A 19,948-nucleotide genomic window follows, 5' to 3' on the forward strand; every position below is an offset into this window, starting at 1 on the left:
TAGATTGTGGGATTCTATTGATGGGTGTCAGTCTATTTCAACTAGTTAATTTCTTGTTCAGTATTGTATAATAGTTTTTCCCTCATTATTGTTCTTGACACTAAGATCTGCAACAGAGTGGAAACGCCGGAAGGAGTGGAGAGAATGAGACGGGATTTAAGGAAGCTGGAAGAGTGGTCGAAGATATGGCAGCTGAGATTCAATGCCAAGAAGTGCAGAGTCATGCATATGGGGAGTGGAAATCCGAATGAATTGTATTCGATGGGGGGAGAGAGGCTGATGTGCACGGAGCAGGAGAGATACCTTGGGGTGATAGTGTCTAACAATATGAAGTCGGCAAAACAATGTGACAAGGCGATAGCTAAAGCCAGAAGAATGCTGGGCTGCCTAGAGAGAGGAATATAGAGTAAGAAAAGGGAAATGATTATCCCCTTGTACAGGTCCTTGGTGAGGCCTCACCTGGAGTACTGTGTTCAGTTCTGGAGACCGTATCTCCAAAGAGACAGAGACAAGATGGAGGCGGTCCAGAGAAGGGCGACCAAAAAGATGGAGGGTCTTCATCATATGACTTATGAGTAGAGATTGAAGAATCTAAATATGTACACCCTGGAGGAAAGGAGGAGCAGAGGTGATATGATACAGATTTTCAGATACTTGAAAGGTTTTAATGATCCAAAGACAACGACAAACCTTTTCCGTCGGAAAAAAATCAACAGAACCAGAGGTCACGATTTGAAGCTCCAGGGAGGAAGACTCAGAACCAATGTCAGGAAGTATTTCTTCACGGAGAGGGTGGTGGATGCCTGGAATGCCCTTCCAGAGGAAGTGGTGAAGAATAGAACTGTGAAGGACTTTAAAGGGGCGTGGGATAAACACTGTGGATCCATAAATTCAAGAGGACGTGAATGAAGAGTGGGTGGCTCGCGGGAATGACGGCTAGTACCTGGAGATAATAGCCTTATTCAATAAACATACACACGGTTAATTCGACTCCAACATTGCTCTAAGCTTCAACAGCAAGAGGAAATGTGGAAAAAAGGATTTGCATTCACAAAAAAGCGGGGAGTAGCTTGCTTGCTGTTACTACCCCAAACCAAATAAGCCTGATACTTCACTTTCAATGCATAACCAGCTTAGCTCTCTACTTCAATGGCAGGGGAGAAAGTCTGATACTTCATGCATATCCAGCATAATTCTCTGCTTCAACGGCAGGGGGAATGAAGAAAAGTGGATCTATATACAGACAACAACCAACAAGGACTGAATTACATAGTCTGGGTAAACAAATAAGCATGGGTGTAGCTTGCTTATTGCAGCGGTTATTACCCCTGACTAATTAAGCTAGATATTTCACTTAGATGCAGTTCCAACACTGCTCTCTACATTAATGGTGGGGGTGGAAGGGAAATAGAACCAAAAGGTTACTAAGAGCCAAGAGAAACAGATAAGCATGAGAGAAAAAATAAAAGTGCAAAACTGCTGGTCAGACTGAATGGGCCGTTTGGTCTTCTTCTGCCGTTATTTCTATGTTTCTATGTGCCAGCCATTAAGGGGTGGCAAAGAGCAGCCATGTGGGGCTGTGAGCAGAACCCATCCCACTCACGGCCAAGAGGAGTAGAGAAACTATGGGCTGCGAGAGGAGCCTATCCTGCTCGCGGCCGAAAGGAGCAGAGACTCTGCAGGCCGCAAGCAGCATCCATCCTGATCGCAGCTGAGAAATGCAGACACTCAGCGGGCCATGAGCAGTGCCCCTCCTGCTCGCGGCCAAGAGAAGCAGAGTCTCGGAGGGCCATGAGCGGTGCTTTTGTGTGTGTGTGTATGTGAGTGAGAAGGATTGCATGTGTACAAGAGAGCAATGGTAAGAGAGAGAGGAAGGGAGTCTGTGTAAGAGAGAGTGTGTGTGTGTGTGTGTGTGTAAATGAGACAAGGAACCTAAGTGTATGAAGAGGAGGACTGTCTGAGTGAATGAGGTTGGGGCCGGGGCCTGGACCGGGATGGAGGGGGACGAGCGCAAGGCAGAAGGTTCACCTAGGGTGCTTAATTACCCTTGCATCGGCCCTGGAAAGCAGTATGAATCTGTATGAAGTGCAAGTGAGACGGATTGCTAGAGAAGACTTTATGGGATATTATAAACCCCCACACACACACACACTTCCACCCTAGCAGTTTGTGTGTGTGGGAAAGACAGAGGCCTTTAGGATATCTTTCTGAGAACATTTGATTATTAGGTCGGGGGGGGGGAAGGGAGGGAAGGCCTTTCAAGAGAAGGGAAAGGAGATTACACTTGGAAAATAAGGTAAGATAGGAGGTGAAAACTTTCAGTGCCTTGGGTATGAATAGAGATAAGCACAAATTCCCCTCCATTCCCACCCCCAACATTTGCTTTTACATTTAAATGTATCACCCACTCATATTTTGTTGCCTGTGACGGGAAAAGTAAAAAAGGGGAGAGGTTAATTTAACTATCTGCATCTGTGTAAACTTGGTAGTAATGCTGGGTGGCCTATGCACAAGTGACTCTTACAGCTCAAAGCAGGGCAATTAGATTGGATAAAATCTCCATTAATATTCCAGTTAGATGCATAAATATTTATGACCGGATGTCTGACACCCTTGAAATCAAGTAATGTTCCAGCCTTTCCTTGACTGGCCAGGAGTGGCTCTGGTACGTGACTCTTGCACCGACATATCTTGAAAGCTGGAAAATGTAACACTGAGAAACAGGTAGGAAATGAATGAGACAAGCAGCTAATATTTTACATCCGGTCCTTCTCAGCCTGACACTCTAAATTACCATTAGATGGATGAAATATTTGCTGCAATTAGAGGCCACTGTTTGATTTTTGTATCTGAAAGAATAAAAGCAATTCTAGTCAGAAAAGCCAGTTCCTTAGTTGATAAGATGATGGTAGGTGGGTTTCTTTTTAGTAAATGTGTTCTTCCAAAGAGCTTCATTACTATTTCTGTCTTTAACATAATATACATATGTGTATCTTTTCTCTCAGTAAACTCTCCGTTATGTTATCACATGGCAAGTTAAGCATGTGTTTTGCTGATTGGGTAAACCAGTGTCATTTTGCCAGTTTCCCCACAGAATTTCTCACCAGCTGAAAGTATCTGAAGTGTTGTGAATGTTATTAGAAATCTCTTCCTGCTCATCTCCTGAAATCCAGCTCTCTATACAGCTTAGATATCTCTTATGGTTTTGGCTGGTCTTATGAGCACTGCCCCTACTTTCAATATTGGTATTTATTCTTCCGCTGTGAGAGTGACATCAAGTGGTCTTTTATACCTGTACACCTAGTAATACACTGATAAGAGAATATTTATAATACCAAGGTACTGCCAAGTACTCACATGGTCAGTTTTTCTAAAACAGAACCACAGAGAAGTGTTGCGCATGTGAAAATCCTGATCCTTTTGCAAAATTCAGATAATTACGAAAACAAAGGTCTTGAAAATGCCAGGATGCTTTACCCTGGAAATGGTTAAATTCCCTTTTATGACTGATTCTGCAAATCAGAATTCTTCGTCCAGTTTCCCAATTAGGGTTTTAAACAGCTACCCATGTATTCTGTGTTGACACGACTGCAAATTTCACTATCCATGATAAACAGGTTAGCAAATTATTATGACAGGTTGTGCTCTCCTGCGTTTCATTTCTTCAGATTTGCAAAGCCATATTGAGCATTAAATTGATGAGTCACCTGGGATGTGACTAATTAGGGTTTACAAAAGAGTCTTTCATGCCTCAGGACCATACAATTTGTGCATAATTAGACTTGTCCTCCAGTAATACTGTGGAGAATTGGGTTTCTACACCACACTAGCATTATACATAAATATGTGACTTGGCCTAGTTGCCACACAATGCCTCAGGTGTATAGAACTAAATATAGTCCTGTATGCCATCAAAAAGCGGAAGCCCTTTTTTTTTCTTCTGTTCCTCTGAAGCTCAAGGTCTGTAGCATTCGCTCAGAGAAAGATTACGCTTCTGCCATATTTTTCTAAGAAAGCAGAATAGTTGAAATTTGCTTGTCACTCCCATTTGAGTACAGGCTGTGTTTCCAAAGAAACATAGAAACATAGAAATGACGGCAGAAGAAGACCGAACGGCCCATCCAGTCTGCCCAGCAAGCTACGCACTTTATCTTTTTTTTTTTTATCTGTTTCTCTCACCCACCTGTTACTATTGGCTTCCAGTACCCTCCAGTCCTAATTCCCCTCCACCCCCACCACCAATGTAGAGAGCAGCACCGGATCTGCATTCAAGTGAACATCCAGCTCAATTAGGGGTAGCAACCGCTGCAACAAGCAGGCCACACCCCTACCCCATACTCTTACCCACCCATGTTTTTTTGGAGATGGCAGCCCTCCATCCTTCCGCTCCGTGAAGGTGGAACACCAACCACTGGCATCCCGCTCCGTGAATGCCTCTGTGGCTACTGCCGCTCCGTGCAGTGTTTTGCTGCCTCCTCTTTATTCACGTCCTCTAGACTTGATGAACCCACAGTGTTTATCCCACGCCCCTTTGAAGTCCTTCACAGTTTTAGACTTCACCACTTCCTCCGGAAGGGCATTTCAGGCATCCACCACCCTTTCCATGAAGAAATACTTCCTGACATTGGTTCTTAGTCTTCCTCCCTGGAGCCTCAGCTCGTGACCTCTGGTTCTGCTGATTTTTTTCTGATGGAAAAGGTTTGTCGTAGTCTTTGGATCATTAAAGTTTTTCAAGTATCTGAAAGTCTGAATCATATCACCCCTGCTCCTCCTTTCCTCCAGGAAGTACATATTTAGATTCTTCAATCTCTCCTCATATGTCATCCGATGAAGACCCTCCACCTTCCTGGTCGCCCTTCTCTCTACCGCTTCCATCTTGTCTTTGTCTCTTTGTAGATACGGTCTCCAGAACTGAACACAGTACTCCAGGTGAGGCCTCACCAAGGACCTGTACAAGGGGATAATCACTTCCCTTTTCTTACCCGATATTCCTCTCTATGCAGCCCAGCATTCTTCTGGCTTTTGCTATCGCCTTGTCGCATTGTTTCGCAGACTTCATATCATTAGACACTATCACCCCAAGGCCTCTCTCCTGCTCCGTGCACATCAGCCTTTCCCCACCCCCCCACCGAATACAGTTCATTCGGATTTCCACTCCCCATATGCATGACTGCACTTCTTGGCATTGAATCTCAGCTGCCATATCTTCGACCACTCTTCCAGTTTCCTTAAATCCCGTCTCATTCTCTCCACTCCTTCCGGCGTGTCCACTCTGTTGCAGATCTTAGTGTCATCCGCAAAAAGACAAACCTTATCTTCTATCCCATCCGCAATGTCGCTCACAAAGATATTGAACAGGACCGGTCCCAACACAGATCCTTGCGGTACACCGCTTAAAACTGCTCTCTCTTCAGAGAAAGTTCCATTTACCATCACACATTGTCTTCTGTCCGTCAACCAGTTTGCAATCCAGGTCACCACCTCAGCACTCACTCCTAAGCTTCTCGTTTTATTCACCAGTCTCCTGTGCGGAACCGTATCAAAAGCTTTGCTGAAATCCAAGTAGATGACATCGAGCGCTCTGACAAACTAGAACTAATTCAAAGAGTCTGCTCAAAGCATGATAAAGCTCTGGCTATGGATTTATAAACCATTTGGAGCCTAGATAAGAGAGTGAGCTCAGGGGCCACTTTGACACTGGCACATCACTTTCATTTACAAAGTAGAAAGGTGATTAAATCAATAAACTAACCTAGAGTCATAATAACAGGATGTGCCTAACATTCTATCATTTGGCTATGATTATAATTAATTGAAAAAATATATCTCTAAGGACTAACCTAGAAAATACAACAAAACCCTGGAATGATATATATGGATCTTGCAAAAAAAAGGATTTTTTAATTATTTAATGGACAATTGTAGGTGCAGTTAAACAGTCTTTGCAAGACCCATGTATACCATTTTGTTGATACATTAATATTTATCCTCTCCAAATGGATTGCTCAAAGCACACTACATCAAAATATGATATAAATCATTTTAAAACAATACAGAAAACAAAATCATAAAACAATTTCAGATTTATATTCTACCTTTTGTGTCTAGTCAGACACTTAAAGCAGATTACATTCAAGTTTAACCTACCAGCATGAAAATACAATATAATGTAATGAATGCCTAACCAGTCAATCATCTGTCTGCTGCATATTCCCTTTTATCTAAGTATGCAGTTTCATTTGTGCACGTGCCTGTTTGAATTTAGCCATTCTTTGCCCTGGTGGTGTCCTATGTGGGTGGGGTCATGGCAGTCATGGGAGGAGGTGTGATTCAAAGAGCACCCTTTGTGTGTATATTTCCCTCCCCTGGAGAGTGAAATATGTTGCCAGAGGATGTGGTAAAGGCAACTAGCATAGCGGTGTTTAAGAGAAGTTTAGACAGGTTCCTAGAGGAAAATCCATAACATGTTATTAGCCAGGTAGACTAAGGAAAGCTATTGCTGACTCTAGGAGTAAGTAACAAGAAGCCACTGTCAGAGACCAGATGCTGGGCTCAATGGACCTTGCTCTGACCCAGCATGGTGTTTCTTATGTTTTTATGAGTAGTATGGCAGCACCGCTTTCAGTGCTCTGTGTAAGCTGCTTCAGTTGCACATCCCTAGGCTAAGAGAACTTTTGGTGTTAATGGATATAATGTTTATGTTTTACTTTTGATGTCAAACTATCCGAATCCTCAGCAAGGAATGATGTTTGTTTATTTATTTGTTTTTATAGACCGACATTCACCCAGGGGTATCACATCGGTTTACATAATATTTAGTGAGATAGTGTGATAACAGGTCATACTATCTTTACATTGAGACATTGTAAAATTACAGCGAAGTAAGGTTTTGTAACTTATAAAATTATTACATTGTAAAATAAAGGCAATTTGTTATCTTAACAATATAACAGCTTACGTTGATTTGACTATTGAGAGATCTCATTATGGGTTATGTGCGGGGTTAAAGTTCTGTTTGGTATTGGTTGTTGGGGATGGCATGGGGTTAACTGTTAGCTGGGTAGGCTTTTTGGAATAGTCATGTTTTTAGTGATTTCTTGAAGTTCTGTGATGAAGGTTCCATTCTGAGATTTGCTGGTAGTTTGTTCCATAGTGCGGGGCCAACAATTGAAATCTCGCGTTGAGGCGAGGTGGGCCTGTTTGCTGGATGGGATGGAAAGTAATCCGGTGTTATTGGATCATAGGTTTCTTTGAGAGATGTATGGATGAAGGGTGTCCCCTTAGCCAGTCTGTCTTTTCATTGTTGAGGGACTTGTGCATTAGGGTAAAGGTTTTATATTGTATTCTTTGTGTTATGTTATAGTGGAAGTCTTTTAGTATGGGGGTGGTGTGTGTGGAGCGTTTGCTGTTTGTGAGGGATCTGGCTGCCGCATTTTGTAGTAGTTAGAGGGGCTTGAGGGTGGAGGTTAGGAGCCCAAGGAGGGTGGAGTTGCAATAGTCGAGTTTGGAGAAAATGAGGGCTTGGAGTACTGATCCATAATCTTGAATGAGTAGTAGTGGTTTGATTTTTTTTTGAGGACTTGTAGTTTGAAGTAGCCTTCTTTTATTATGGTGTTGATTTGGTTTTCAGGTTGAGCTGGGAGTCTAAGATGACGCCTAGGTTTCTTGCAGTTGTAACTAGATGGCTCATGCTTTGCGTGGAGGGGCCATCTTGAATATTCCATGCTGGGGATTTGTTAGAGATGTGTAAGATGTGTAAGATTCACAATGCACCCCAAAATAAAAATCAACTACTTCCTTGCCCCCCTCCCCCATTCCCATATCATTTAGCTGACCTCTCCATCCTTTTCCTACCACTGCCCTCCATATCTGTCCTAAGTGTGCCCAGAATCTGTTAAAGTTCGGGTTTCCACTACATTTACTGGTAGGCTATTGCAGGCATTTTCATGTTCCTCTGTTATACTTACATGACAAACACTTATTCACTTAATAGTGACGTTACTCTGCTTGGATGATCATAGTCAATGTAGAAATTGGCATTAGTTTCAGACAATGGCATCTCTTTTGCACTGTTTCTATTGTATGCTTAATATTGGTGAGGAGACCTATACATGGAAATCGGTCACATAACAATAGAGACCTTGGTTTACTGTTAACACAAGTTATATGACTGTGCGCTCTGTCAACAAGCAAGAATGAATTAGCCATAACATGTGGGTGATGTCATTCTGTGGCAGCGAATTGACCCCTCTCTCTTGGCTCGTAGAACTTTTGCTCTTCTGAGCATGTGCAGCAATTGCCTCAGGAGCCCCCTCAGTCTTTCATCCGAGCACCAGCACAGATGTGTACCTCAGTCTCTCTCCAATTTTTTTATACAATTCTTGAAAACCTTTTCTTTAAAGTTGCCCTGCTGCCTCAGCAGCCCCCAAGCACAACCTTTCAGTGCTATTTAAAAAAAAAAAAAAAAAGTTTTTTTTTTCTTCTGGATGTTTGGCAAGAAGAACGCTACCTTTAATGGTTTTAAGGCTTCCACATGGGGGGAGCTGCAACTCACTACGTTATCCTGTGCCTCTCCCCACACCAAATAGTATACTCCTGAATAAATCCTAATAAGATATTGAAAGGATCTCTACATAAATGACGCAACCTGTGCTGCTACTGCCTAGGTCTGGACCATGACCAGGCCAGCTGTTTCGACTGTGGCTGGATGTCCCCATATTCCCAGAAGTCGAGGGCCTGGAAAATGGAGGAACTACATAAGGTTTTGAGACGCTGCAGTTAGTCCTCTTCCCAAAGCACAGCCTTGTCTGCCTCCCCAAAAAGGGGATTGAGCAGGGGTTCCTTAAGGATTTCTCCCCCTTCGGCAGAACAGTCCAAATCTGAGGATCGAGTAAACATAAGCGGAATGCGTCAAAAAAGAGGTGCCACTCTCGAGAGCTGCCAGTGAAGCTAGCACCAAGAAACATTGATCCATTTATATATGGTGCATTGGCACTGTTAATGCATAAATTGTTGACGTATAAGATGCATGGTGCATTGGCACTATTGATATAAGCACATTGAATCTTGGAACATGAAATGCATCATCCTAAACACCTTTGCCATCACAGCAGGCTGCTACATCATCAATGCATCATGCTGCAGTACTTTCTGGATACTGACCTGCACAGAATTTTAATAGGAGCATAAGTTAATTAATAAAATAGTGGCTACACCTAGAGGCACTAGATCCCATTTGCTCTCTGGTATCTCTCACATCTAATTGTCCTCCAATTCAAAATTTGTAGAGCCCAGATAATATACAGGATTCCATTTTAGTATCAAAAGATGACTTTTCACCACCCGCTCCAGGACAAGAGGGCATGTCAACCCCTTGATCAAGTAACAAAGTGATGATTTCTTTACCTCTAGTGGTTAAGAATAAAGAGGGTACCTTCCAACTTGTCCTTTCCAGAATACTAGATTTATTCCCACAAGGAGGGAGTCCCAGTATTCCCAGTTTATACATGTACTCAGCAGAACCCCACAGCATTCGTTTGCAGCGGAGTCCAGCCAGTCAGAGGATGTGCACCAGCCAGTCAGAGGATGTGCACCAGTTACCTTCTTCATCACTAGGGTCCTGGATCTCTCACTTTTAGGCTCTGAAGAGGGACCAAAAAGTATCCTTTCCTACACCAGATTTTTGGATAAGTTGGAGAAAGTGCTTAAGGACAAAGATCCTCGCACAAACGTCTTTGGCTTCCTCCAAATTCTGGAAATACTGGTGGTGCCAGCAGCCATCCCGATCCATGATATCCTGCAGGAATTGCAAATGAGAATGTAGGAAAATCCTATTTTCTTTGCCCCAGTTGCAAGGAAATTAGACCTCAAATATTGAGTGCAAAAATCCCTGGGATTTGGAATAATGCAATTACCCCATCAATCGGTTGTGGTAGAATCGGCTCTTAAAAGCGCAAAGAAAACAAGGATATACCCAATACTCTACCAGGAAAGGATCCCAGGTTACTGGGCAATTTGGTAAAAAGGTGTTAAAAAGCTCCATGCTTAATGCACAGATGTCTGCTCGCTGTGCTTCAACACTTACATACATATACAAACTCTAAAACCTTCTTCCGGCCATATACAAACTCTAAAACCTTCTTCCGGCCATCAAAGGTGGAATAACATACCCTCAGCCACTTTTGTATGCTGAAGGGTGTATTCTTCATCTTATTTGATCTGTCTACGAGGCTTTTGATACCACGGTACGCTTCTCGGCCCACAAAGGAGCACACAGTATCGTTTGGTTGAGAGCCAATAACCTACGCAATGTTCCTGACAAGTTGGTGGATGTTCCCTACCTAGATGATCACCTTTTTGAAGAAAAGCTCAGAGAAACTCTAGCTCAAATAAAGGAACAGCACATGGCAGTCCAGTCCCTCTCCACAGGACCAAACCAATAGTCTTCTGAAACGTTTTTGAGAGAATATTTTCAGATATGCCCATTCCAGTAATAATAACAATATTGGATCCCACCAGTTCCCTAGTAATGACAGCAGAAAAGGACCAAATGGTCCATCTAGTCTGCCCAGCAAGCTTCTTATGGTAGTATCTGTTGCAACGATCGGGTTACCCCATGTTTCTCCTAAGGGTAGCAACTGCCACTCCATGCAGTTATTCGATGAGCCTTCTTGAAAATTCAGATGGTGTTGATGTGCTTTGCTTATGGACTTGGCCTTAGAAGCAGTCCTGCTGTACTTTTTCACTCATTTATTTATTTTATTTTATTTATTTAGGAGTTTTATATATCGTCATTCCAAAAGATCACCACGGTTTACAAAATCAGCATCCATATTCTTGGTCAACGTTCCCACACTGTGTCAGCATCCATATTCCAGGTCAACACTATAGCAAATACATATCCTAGTTCACATATCCTAGTTCACATATCCTAGTTCACATTCATACAATTTCTAGGTCAACACAACTGGAGATACAAATTCATACAATTTCTAGGTCAACACAACTGGAGATACAAATTCTAATTCTACTTACAATACACTACATATCATTCATTGCTTATTGCTCGTCCACTATTTTCATCTCTGGTACTGATGTTGAAGATATTGGCATTTTACATTAAATCGTATGCATTTCTAAAGAGCCATGTTTTCAGTTCTCCTTTTTGTTATCTGACGTGATTCTGGAGGAGAGTTCCACAGCTTGGGGCCTGCTAGGAAAACATTCGGTCTCTTATTTGCGTTAGGTGTGTGTTCCGAGTAGAAGGCACCATTAAAAGTCCTTTGTTTTGTGATCTTAGTGCTCTCTGTGTTGTGTAATATTGTAGTGTCACTTCTAGTAAGCATGGGTTAATATTGTTGATGATATTGAAAATTAGAGTTAGTACTTTATAATGAATTCTGGTTTGTAGAGGAAGCCAGTGCAGTGCTATCTAAGAGGGGTTGATGTGGTCAAATTTCCTTGTCCCTAATAAGACTAGCAGAGGCATTTTGAAGTAATTGTAGTGGTTTTAGTAGTCCTGAGGGTAGGCCTAGTAATAGGGAGTTGCAGTACTCTAAGTTTGAAAATATTAGTGTTTGTAAGACAGTGTGGAAGTCCTGTATTTTTAATTAGGGTTTCAGCTGATGTAATATTCTCAGCTTGGAGTATCCTGTTTTGATTAATTTGCTTATATGCTTTTTCATAGTGAAGTTCTCATGTCTTCATATCAGTAACCCAGACCATAAAAGTCAAGACCTGTGTTGGTGGTCATCTGAATCTAATTCCTCTTCCACCCACCACCACCATCAGAGCGGAGAGTGATGTAGTTGCGACAAAAGCATCAAGGCTTATTGGTTAAGAATAGTAATCACTGCTCCGTGCAGGTTAGCCCATGCTTATCAGTTGCTAAAATTTGGGACCCTCATTGGTTGTTGTCTGAATCCAACTCCCCTTTTCCTCTTCTCATTGAAGTGGAGAGCAATGTAGCAGTTGCATCAAAACCGTCAAGGCTTATTTATTAAGGGTAGTAACCACTGCACCAAGTTATCACTATGCAGCCTTTTCTGCATTTCCATCCTCTAGCCTTTAGGGGATCCACAGTGTGTATCCCATGCCACTTTGAATTCTTTGACTTTTTTCATCTTCACCACCTCCTCTAGAAGGGCGTTCCAAGCATCCACCACTATCTCCGTTGAGAAATATTTTCTGGTGTTGGTTCTGAGTCATCCCTCCTGGAGTTTCATTTCGAGACCCCTAGTTCTACTGGTTTCTTTCCAGTGGAAAAGGTTTGAAGTTTGTGCATCATTAAAACCTTTCAGGTATCTGAAGGTCTATCATATTTTCCCTGCACCCCTCCTCTCTTCCAGAGTATATATATTCAGGTCCTTCAGTCTTTCAACATAAGAAGATGCCATTCTGTTTCCAACAGTGGCCAATTCAGGTTACATGTTCCTGGCAAGTACACAAACATTAAATAGATCCCATGCTATTAATGTTAGTAATAACAGTGGCTATTCCCTAAGTCAACTTGATTAATAGCAATTTATGGACTTCTTCTCCAGGAACTTATCCAAACCTTTTTTAAACCAGCTACACTAACTGCACTAACTACATCCTCTGGCAACAAATTCCAGAGCTTAATTGTGCATTGCGGCGGTTACTACCCCTAACTAATTAAGCTAGATATTTCACTTAGATGCAGTTCCAACACTGCTCTCTACATTAATGGTGGGGGTGGAAGGGAAATAGAACCAAAAGGTTACGAAGAGCCAAGAGTAACAGATAAGTATGAGAAAAAAAAAAAAGTGCAAAACTTGCAGGGCAGACTAGATGGGCCGTTTGGTCTTCTTCTGCCGTCATTTCTATGTTTCTATGTTTCATTGAGTGAAAAAGAATTTTCTGTGATTTGTTTTTGCTAACTTCATGGAGTGCCCCCTTGTCCTTCTATTATTTGAAAGAGTAAATAATCGATTCACATTTACCCGTTCTAGTCCTCCCATGATTTTATAGACCTCTATCAATCCCCTCTCAGTTGTCTCTTCTCCAAGCTGAACAGCTCTAACCTTTTTAGCCTCTTCTCATAGGGGAGCCATTCCATCCCCTTTATCATTTTGGTTGCCCTTCTCTGTACCTTCTCTAGTGCAACTATATCTTTTTTGAGATGCGGTGACCAGAATTGAACATAGTACTCTAGGTGCAGTCTCACCTAAAGGCATTATGACATTCTCTGTTTTATTTATCATTCCCTTCCTAATAATAATAAAATACAAACTTAGGGGTAAATTTTAAAAGCTATGCGCGGGCGTCCATGTGCGCATGCACTACTTGGCGCACACTCATAGACGCCCAATTTTATAACGTGCACGTGCAGGTACGCGCACGTTATAGAATCAGGGGTCGTAGTGTGCAAGGGGGTGCACAATTGTGCATCTTGTGCGTGCCGACGCCTGCAACCTGGGAGGGAAATTCCTAACCCCCTAACCTAACCTCCCTTCCGCTTCCCCTAACCCTTCCACCCCCTAGCCCTATCCTAAACACCCCCCGACCTTTATCTTACCTCTTGCACCTGCCTCCGGGCAGGCGCAAGTTGTGTGCGCCGGCAGCCTTCCGGCACGCGACCCTCCAACAGAGCGGCAAATGGCCCCTGTGCCGGAGGCCTCTGGCCCGGCCCCGGACCGCCCCACCCTGCCCCTTTTTCGAAGCCTCGGAACTTAGACACATCCGGGGCTTTACGCACATCGCCAGGCCTTTGTAAAATAGGCCCGACGCGCGTAGGGCTTTGAATATCTGGCCCTTAGATTGTAAGCCCTCTGGGGATAGGAAAATACCTACAGTACCTAAATGTAATCCGCTCTGAAGTGCTGAAAAAAGTACAAAATGCAGAATATAAAAATATAAATAAATAATTCCTAACATTGCTTTTTTGACCACAGCAGCAAACTGAGCTGACAATTTCAATGTATTATCCACTATGACGCCTAGATCTTACTCCTGGTTGGTAACTCCTAATATGGAACCTAACATCGGGTAACTACAGCATGAGTTATTTTTCCCTATATGCATCACCTTACACTTGTCCGCATTAAATTTAATCTGCAATTTGGATGCCTGATCTTCCAATCTCTCAAGTCCTCCTGCAATTTATCACAATCCACATGTGATTTAACTACTCTGAATAATTGTGTCATCTGCAGATTTGATCACCTCACTCTTTGTATCCCTTTCCAGATCATTTATAAATATATTGAAACGCAACAGTCCAAGTACAGATCCATGAGGCACTCCACTTTGCAATCCAAGTAAGGACATCACCTCCTATCCCATGACTTTTTAGTTTTCTTAGAAGCTTCTCATGAGGGACTTTGTCAAACTCCTTTTGAAAATCCAAATATGCTACATCTGCTGGTTTACCTTTTTCCACATGTTTGTTAACCCCTTCAAAAAACAGTAGCAGATTTGTTAGGCAAGACTTCCCTTGGGTAAATCCATGCTAGCTGTGTTCCATTAAACCATGTCTTTCTATATGTTCTGTGATTTTGTTCTTTAGAATAATTTCTACTATTTTTGATGGCACTGAAGTCAGGCTCACCAGTCTATAGTTTCTTCATAAGTCTTCACTTACCCCACACCATTTTGGTTGCAATTCTCCGAACACTTCCATCCTGTCCCTATCCTTTTTGAGATACGGGCTCCAGAACTGAACACAGTGCTCCAGGTGAGGCCTCACCAAGGACCTGTACAAGGGCATTATCACCTCCTTTTTCTTACTGGTTATTCCTCTCTCTATGAGCCCAACACATTGCTTAGCCACCTTCAGATCGCCAGACACTATCACTCCAAGATCCTTTTCTTGGTCCATGCACATCAGTCTTTCACCCCCATCACATACAGCTTTTTTTGGATTACCTCATCCCAGATACATGACTTTGCACTTCTTGGCATTGAATCCTAGCTACCAAATCTTCAAGCTTTCTTAAGTCACTTTTCATTCTCTCTACTCCTTCAGGCTTGCCCACTCTTTTGCAGATCTTAGTATCATCTGCAAATAGACAAACTTTACCTTCTATCCCTTCCTCAATGTCACTCACAAAGATATTGAACAGAGCCAGTCCCATACCGATCCTTGTGGCACTCCATTTAACACCATCTTCTCTTCAGAGTAGGTTCCATTTATCATTACCCGCTGTCTCCTGTCAGCTAGAATTAGCTCTAAAATCAACCGAAGGGGGCTCACAAGGCAATGCCCGGGCTGAAATTCCCACATATGCTCAGCAAAGTAAAAGTTCAATGAGCTAAGACAGAGAGAGAGTTCCATTTGGTGTCGCTGGACATCATCAGCCATGTGTCATGGCTAATTCATGCTGCTGTCTATGGAGAACACCATTTTATGGTAAGCAGAATAGCTGTATCTTTTTGCAAAAAAGGAAGTTGTGGGAGACCAAGCGATGTTTCTCTGGTTGGAGGCACAAAGCCACACTGATGCCTGCCTTTTCAAAAGACTTTTATCTTTATTTTATAGCTTCAACAAATATACATTAGAAGACTGTCTTTAGCTTAGGACAGTTTACTCTCAATACTCACAGCTTCTTTATAGCTTCAATGTTTGAACAGCAATATTACACAGAAGCTGCCTTCCTCCTGGAGACCTGGGCCTGGTCTGACTATCCCACCTGGGTCCCAACTTTTATTTCTCCCCTGCTGGACCCCACCCACGGAGCTCTCTCTCTCTCAAGGGGAATTAAGGTGGACCATGCATCTAGCCTGGTCCTGCATAGGTTTAAGGGGGAATATAGGGGGACTCCATCATAGAAGCAGAAAGAACATTAAATAAAAGCAGTTTTTGTTGAACCAGATTATTCTATGCATTTTCTCAGCTTTAACAGAGCTCTTAAAAATGGTTTCTCTTTACTACCATATTGAGGTTAAACTGGACGTGTTTATTAATAGATACCAGCACTGATTGAACAAAATAAAATAATTCTTTATTCTAAGCATGGATTTACGACAGCACAATTGAGACATAAACACTATAATTTGAAAAATCTGACCCACTCATTTCAGCTGTGAACTTAAGAGCTTTGTATTTTAATATTCAGTAGGTGACAGATTTCCAATTGCTTGGACCCAGGAGATGGTAACTTAATTTTAAATTGCATCCTGTTATTACCACTGAAAAGACAGTAATTTTCTTGCAGGTTCTGTTCTCTTTATGCCTTCAGCAGATAAACCTGAATTGTTGAGCCAAAAATTAAACTTTTCTGAGAACTGCAAGGCTGCAGCTTTGATTTCTGGACTCCCAAGAAACTGTTCTGTGCTTTCATTTCCAGTGATGTAAATTAATTCTGAATTTAAAAAAAGTGAATAAAATAAGGAACTTTCTGTGCAACCTTTATAAGGCAGAACCTTCATTTAAATTATTAAAGGGAAACTATGACCTTGACCTTGATCATTAGGCTGCCATGGCTACAACTCTAACACTGGGGTAACCTGCATGAAGCAGCATTACAGGTAGGCTGGGTTGGTGGTTGTGGCAAGGCTGATCGGTCTTCCAGGAAAGTTGTGGTAAGTTGTGCAAAGCGATCAGAGATACAACATCAATAAGCTTGGGGAGACTGGATGCTTTGGTCAACAGTGTCAGATTCTGACAGCTGGTAGACCGTTACAGAATGTGGTGGTAAACAATGGAAGAGAACCTGAGAGTGGGATTAAGCGGTAAGAAGCAAATAATGAGATGACAGTGCCTGGAAAAGCCTACCAGAAATGGTAATGGGGGCCAATACTCTAACAGAATTTAGACATGCTTGTTTCAAAGACGCAAGGCAGTGAATGAAGCAGGATTGAGAGTCTGGGTAAAAGACTCGGGATGGGAGGTGGAGGTGGAACTGGTGCCGGTTAAGCATGGAAATTTATATGCTGATCTACCCAACATGATAGAAAACTAGAGAGGATGAATCATCTAGAGTGGATGGATCAGCTGGTTACATGGAAGCAGTAGAATGTTTGACATTACATAAATGGTAACTTTTCACATGCTTAAAAATCCCTTGGTTTTGATGTTATAAGATGGTTTTGAGGATCTAACATACTTTCATAGGTGAGTTGCAATCTTAGAAATAGTTCGTTAGCACTCCTTTAGTTTTTTCTAGGCCAGAGATTCTCAACCTGGTTCTCCAGGACCCACGTACCCAGTCAGGTTTTCAAGATGTCCACAATAAATGCAGTTGTGCTCAGAGGCTTACATACCCTGGCAGAATTTGTAAAATACATAGCATTTTAAGAAAACATGAGTGATCAGACGAAACAAGTCTATTTTTAATGTTTCAAATTGATCTATTCTGTGATACCTAGTAGAGATGTGAATCGTGTGCCCGATTGTCTTAACGATCGGGTTCGGCTGGAGGGAGAAAAAAATCTGATCGCTGGAGATGTGAATCGGAATCGGTTCCGATTCACATCGTTAATTTTTTTTTTAGTGAGGCCCGACCCTTTAAAACTGACCCCTTACCTTCCCCCACCCCCCCCCCCCGAACCCCCCAAAACCTTTTACGAGTACCATTTTGACTGCCACTCAAAAATGGCGCCGATGGCCCGATTAAAAAAAAACCCACTCGACCCTTTAAAAATGACCCCTTAACTTCTCCCACCCTCCTGATCCCCCCAAAACATTTTTAAATTACCTAGTGCTCTAGTGGTGGTCCCGGGAGCGACCTCCCGTTCTCGGGCCGTCGGCTGCCACTCATAAAGATGGCGCTGATGGCCCTTTGCCCTTACCTTGTGACAGGGTATCCGTGCTATTGGCCGGCCCCTGTCACATGGTAGGAGCACTGGATGGCCGGCGCCATCTTTACAATGGCGGCGGCCATCTTTATAGATGGCGCCGGCCAGCCAGTGCTCCTACCATGTGACAGGGGACGGCCAATGGCATGGATACCCTGTCACATGGTAAGGGCAAAGGGCCATCGGCGCCATCTTTATGATTGGCAGCCGACGGCCCGAGAACAGGAGATTGCTCCCGGGACCACCACTAGAGCACCAGATAATTTAAAAATGTTTTGGGGGGATCGGGAGGGTGGGAGAAGCTAAGGGGTCATCTTTAAAGGGTCGGGTGGTTTTTTTTTTAATCGGGCCATCGGCGCCATTTTTGAGTGGCAGCCAAAATGGCGCCGATGGCCCAAGAGCAGGAGATCGGTCTCCGCGCCCCTACTGGACCACCAGGTACTCGTAAAAAGTTTTGGGGAGGTTCGGGGGGGTGGGGGAAGGTAAGGGATTAGTTTTATAGGGTCGGGGTGGGTTTAGGGGTTGTTTTGGTGTGCAGGTTTTCCCGCCCTCCCCCAAAATAATTCCTGTTAGTGGACACTAACGGGAGTAACGATTTTTCACGATAAATCGTGAAAATTTCTATTGCATCGCGCACTGTACCGATTTTTGACGATTTAAAAAAATATCGGACGATTTTTTTAAATCGTCAAAAACCGATTCACATCCCTAATACCTAGTAGTTTAATCATTAAACAAACCATAGCAATAAGGGAAATAAAATGGTCCTGTTCAAAAGTTTGCATACAGTACTTGAATGTAATACGCTTTGAAGTCCAAAAAGCGGAATATAAAAATCTAAAATAAATAAGTTCTTAATATCGTTTATTGCCGCCTTTTGAATCGATAACGGCTTGCAGTCTTTTGTGATAGTTGTGAATGAGCCCCTTTATTTTCTCATGTGGTAAAACTGCCCATTCCTCTTGGCAAAAAGCCTCCAGATCCTGTAAATTCTTTGGTTGTCTAGCATGAACTGCTTGTTTGAGATTTTCCCAAAGTGGCTCAATGATGTTGAGGTCAGGAGACTGTGATGTTGACACCAGAACCTTCACTTCCTTCTGCTGCAGCCACTGAAGGGTCGACTTGGTCTTATGTTTTGGATCATTGTCATGTTGGAACGTCCAAGTGTGCGCCATGCTGAGCTTCCTGGCTAATGAATGCAAATTCTCCTCCAATAATTTCTGATAAGATTCTGCATTCATCCTGCCATTAATTTTGACTAAATTGTCTATGCCACTGTAGCTCACACACTCCCAAAACAGCAGAGATCCACCTCCTTGCTTCACGATTGGGATGGTGTGCTTCCTTTCATACCATTTATGGTTGTGACCATAAAGTTCAATTTTGGTCTCATCACGCCAAATTATTTTGTTCCAGAAGTCTTGAGGTTTCTCTAGGTGCTGTTTGGTGTATTGTAAGGGAGCTGTTTTGTGGCGTTGGTGCAGCAATGGCTTTTTTCTAACAGCTCTACTATGCAGCCCATTTTTGTTCAAGTAACTTATTGTACATGCTGAAACACCCAAACTGCTTTGTTTCAGAGAAGCCTGTATTTCAATAGAAGTTGCTTGTGGGTTTTTCTTTGCATTCCAACAGATTTTCTTGGCAGTTGTCTGAAATCTTTCTGACCGTGGCTTGGTATTAACAGAACCCATACTTTTCGACTTTTTGATCAATCAATACTGATTGGCATTTTCAAATTTTTTGATATCTTTTTATATCCTTTTCCTGATTTAAAAAGTCGACTACTTTTGCTCTTTTGCTTTCCCCATGCTTCAGTAACCAGCAAACTCTGCAGCCCTGGATGAAATACACAAGGGTTTCTCAAGAGCTAAGAAACTCATTGACTATTTAGGCAAAGACACTAATTGCAATCAACAAGGCATAGGTATGGATACTTACCCTTCATTGCTATCTCAGTCTGTGTGTGTCAACTTGTGTATATTATCAGCCCAAACATTCAAGGGTAGGCAAACTTTCTAACAGGACTGTTTTATTATTTCCTTATTGCTATGGGTTTGGGTTTTTTTTTTAATGATTGTGCTATTCTGTGATGCATAATAGTTTTAATTTGAAACACATTAAAAATAAGATGTTATGTCTGATCACTCGTGTAGCATTTTAAGAAAACATATCTTACAAATTCTACCGGGGT

At 42.4% G+C, this 19,948-nt stretch overlaps 1 protein-coding gene across 2 annotated transcripts in view; it reads left to right on the forward strand.

Annotated features, from left to right (window-relative positions):
- Nucleotides 1-19,948, forward strand: part of PRKCA (protein kinase C alpha) — an 866,216-nt gene that overhangs the window by 791,606 nt on the left and 54,662 nt on the right. The gene's annotated exons all lie outside the window — the stretch shown is intronic.

The sequence above is a fragment of the Rhinatrema bivittatum genome, chromosome 4 (genome assembly GCF_901001135.1).
Source record: "Rhinatrema bivittatum chromosome 4, aRhiBiv1.1, whole genome shotgun sequence".
NCBI classification, from domain to species: domain Eukaryota; kingdom Metazoa; phylum Chordata; class Amphibia; order Gymnophiona; family Rhinatrematidae; genus Rhinatrema; species Rhinatrema bivittatum.